This window comes from Podarcis liolepis (assembly GCF_965112155.1).
Source record: "Podarcis liolepis genome assembly, chromosome: W".
NCBI lineage: Eukaryota > Metazoa > Chordata > Lepidosauria > Squamata > Lacertidae > Podarcis > Podarcis liolepis.
The window spans coordinates 17,562,507-17,565,670 of record NC_139568.1 but is presented as its reverse complement, the minus strand read 5'-3'; the positions used below and the strand labels follow the sequence as shown (position 1 = coordinate 17,565,670).

The 3,164-nt window shown below is 44.2% G+C and overlaps 1 long non-coding RNA gene across 1 annotated transcript; it reads right to left on the bottom strand.

Annotated features, from left to right (window-relative positions):
* Positions 1–2,118: 2,118 nt before the first annotated feature.
* LOC310697774 lies at positions 2,119–2,947 on the bottom strand. The gene is made up of 2 exons (XR_014521208.1): positions 2,817–2,947; positions 2,119–2,744 (listed from the first exon to the last, which is right to left on the bottom strand). It is a non-coding gene; the product is annotated as an uncharacterized lncRNA (long non-coding RNA).
* Between the last annotated feature and the right edge of the window lie 217 nt (positions 2,948–3,164).

Here is a 3,164-nt window from a genome sequence, read left to right as displayed (position 1 = left end):
AACATTATTATTATTATTATTTATTTCATTTCTATACCACTTTATATTTTCAAGAAAAATCTCAAAGCAGTTTACAGCATATTAAAACATAAATAAAACAATCTGAAGAATGTCAAATATAGAGTATACAGTTAAAGCAACATAGTTAACAAAAAACTGAAATATTGAAGATTTCAAAATAAAACATTACAAAGGAAGTCAACTACAGAATACATATTTAACACAAAGTTAACAAAAACAAAACAAAAAACTTAAGCATTCCCCCACCCAAAACCAACATTGCTAAGTAAAGTCAAATATAAAATGCACATTTAAAACAGCAGAATTAACAAGAGAATAAAATATTATCATAAGCATGACACGGCTGTTTAGCAGGCACAAAAAGATGGGGCAAAAGAATCCAATAGTTTGGGTTTCTTGTCAGGCTGAGCGATGTCCCTCTGGTCTCACCAGGAGCCTCTTTAGTAGAGCTAGTGTCTGGGCCCTGCCCCCCAGGCCAGGTGGAAAGGGTCTTGCAGGTAGCAGCCTTCACAACTCACAACCGGGCAAGGCCATCATGATGGCACACAGATCAATAGGGCAAGGTTTCTGGCAGGTAGTCATCTAAAGTCTACCAGATTGTCCACACAGACCTTGTCGGTCCACTTGCAACCTCTCTAGGTGGAGCAAAGTATTTCATGGTATTGATTGATGCTTTTTCCAGGTACATTCATGTGTTCATGCTCAAGCAGAAATCAGAAGCGTTTCCTAGGTTCAAGGAATTCTGTGCTTGGTTGCAAAATGTCCATGGAAAGCAACTGCAAAACCATTGGTTGGCTTTCATTGAGTTCTGTGGACACAGTAAAAAAAAGCTGCCATCTGGTTTCTCTCTGGATGTTTGGATTGTTGAACACAGATTTGCTCTCCACCGTAACCATGTCTCTCAAAATACCACTTTATTTTCCCCCAGATAGGTGGCTACTATTCACTTGTAGGAAGATGTGCTTATTTAGATTACAACATTGCTGTGGGAGCAAAAGCCACCTTTCTTCTCTCAAGAGGGTTAGTCTAGTTTCTGTTGTTACGGAAAAAATCCAGGTGGGAGGCTGCTCGGAGCCTGTGGGTCCCTGCGGAAAAAGGAAGGAGTCCAGCCACCAACCGGAGCAAATAGCGTAGACCAAAGTTTATTGCGCAACAGGTTCAAAGAGGAATTGAACCCCGAGAACGGGGTGACAAGGACTTTTAAAAGTTCGTATCTTATCCCAGCAGACAGTTCGCTAAACATCACCACTCCATCAGAAAAGGGGAGGGTTATACATGATTAACATAGGAGGAATGTGTTGGGGTAACATGCAAATACAGGATATGTCTTGGGAAGTACATTCTAAGCACCTACTGCAAGAGGACAATATAACTTTGGTTCGCATAGTCTGCCGCCTGGGTAAGTCCGGAGGAGAGCTTTTGCCTAGCGATTGTCACCTACGGGTAAAGTACCTTCCTGTGAGTACGTGACCTCCCGCTTGGGGAATTCTGGCAGGGACCGAGGGGTTCCCAAGTGTGGGAGTCATAGCCATGGTAAAGGCTTGTAATATTGCAGGGTGCCCCCTGACCTCGGCTGACCAGCACTCTGAGCTTTACAATGTATTGGAATGCATGACCTCATATGGAGTTATGCCCCCCCCCCCGGGCAGTGTAACCCTATATCGTTTGTGGGTGGGTTAAAGCCTTGACCGGATGTAGGTAACATGAGACATTGGAATGCAGCCATGCGGCTGGAGAGGACAAAGGAGTAATAAACGGACTGGAGGAAGGGGAAGAAGTCTGAATTGAGCTGCCCTGCGTCCATGGAAATATTGCTGGCCTCTGTGTCTTTATTTTATGCTTAAAAAGCACCATTTGTAATGGCGGGCTCCGACAAGTGGTGCCCCATGTGAGGCCAACTTAAAAGTGTGAGGCTACTTAAAGAAAAGAGGCAAACTTAAAGCAAACAGTCTGAGGCAGACTAAGAGGATTTTTAAAGAAACCGTGAGAGGTTTTTCTATCCAAGCAGTGGATATCATAGACTTACCACGCCCGGCAAGGGTTGCACAGCGCTGAAGCATCTTAGGATCCCTGGTGAGTCCGATCCCTTCTCTTATATTATATTGATTTTTGAAAAATTGGCAGCTCCTTGACTACTCCACAACAGAAATTTTTAAAAGACTTAAAATTTCTCCTCTCCTCCAACAAATTGGAAGTTCCTGAGGGTGATTTGATACAGCTCATTCTGTGCATTGATGAACATTATCCCTGGTTCCCTTTGAATGGAACATGTGAATCAAAACTTTGGGACAAGATTGGTGAACATTTTCATGAGCTCCCCAGCATCAGTACTCGGATTTTAAATGCATGGTGCAAGGTTCGATATGCTATGGGTTCCTTATCACCAAAAAATATCTCCCTGGCTGCATTGCCAACACAATCTCCAGCTTCTTTAATCCAGCCTGCTGTGTTAGAGTCTGCTGTGTTAGCCTTTGTTCCAATACTTGCCCTGCCAGCAGAAGCTCCAGACCCCAAACCTCCGGACTACAGTTCCTCACCAGAGGACCCAATCCTGCAAAAATACCATGGTCTGGCTGGCTATAATCCTAAACTTTCAGAGGCAGACCCAGCTACCTCTTTTCAATGTGCAGTCCTTGCCTGTTCCTTAATTCAGGATACTATGGCATTCCCTGTCATTGTGCCCCCTGCTGGTGCTCCAGCAGGAACTCAAGCCCAGCACCAAGCTTTTGACTTTAAAATCTTGAAAGAGCTTCAATTGTCAGTAAGGACAAATGGATTTCAAGGCCTATTTACACAGGCTCTTTTGGAAGCCACATTAGCCCAGCCTTTGGTTCCAGATGACATCAAGCTTTTGGCACGTACAGTGTTACCCCCATCAGCAGGTGTTTTGTTTGCCCACGAATGGGAAACTGCTTGCTATGCAGATGCTCCAGCCTTGTTACAACAAGTCAGAGGAAATAATCCACATATTACCCTTGCAGACATCGTAGATGCCATGATGGGGCGTGGGCCCTTCGCTCAGGCTTCACTACAAGCCACACTGCTGCAGATCTTATTGAGGGATACTGCTCTTGCTGCTAAACAAGCAATGAGAAAAATCCCAGAACCCACTAGTATTCAATCAAGGTGGGGTTCAATCAGGC